Genomic DNA, 423 nt, shown 5'->3' on the forward strand with positions numbered 1-423 from the left:
TACAGCTCATTATAAAAAACAACAGAGTAAAGAAAGGAAAAGAAGAAGGAAAAATAATAGCAATTTCCTCTAAGCACCTCTGTCATGTCACGGTGGCATGTCAGTCCGCTCCACGAGTCCTGTGTCATGTCACGGTGGCATGTCAGTCCGCTCCACGAGTCCTGTGTCATGTCACGGTGGCATGTCAGTCCGCTCCACTAGTCCTGTGTCATGTCACGGTGGCATGTCAGTCCGCTCCACGAGTCCTGTGTCATGTCACGGTGGCATGTCAGTCCGCTCCACGAGTCCTGTGTCATGTCACGTTCAGGTATTTCGTGAATCACGTCTGAGGAATGCTTGAGCTCGCATTCGCAGGGGAAGTGCATGACTTAAAACTGCATTGCGGTAAAGAGGGAAGAAGTACGAATACTTACGATGGGGTTT

The 423-nt window shown here is 49.6% G+C and overlaps 1 protein-coding gene across 1 annotated transcript in view; it reads left to right on the forward strand.

Moving 5' to 3' along the window:
• LOC119582359 (nesprin-1-like) overlaps positions 1–423 on the forward strand; it is a gene marked incomplete at its 3' end in the record, with an annotated part of 145,991 nt that overhangs the window by 27,829 nt on the left and 117,739 nt on the right.

Source organism: Penaeus monodon, chromosome 15, assembly GCF_015228065.2.
Source record: "Penaeus monodon isolate SGIC_2016 chromosome 15, NSTDA_Pmon_1, whole genome shotgun sequence".
Taxonomy (NCBI): domain Eukaryota; kingdom Metazoa; phylum Arthropoda; class Malacostraca; order Decapoda; family Penaeidae; genus Penaeus; species Penaeus monodon.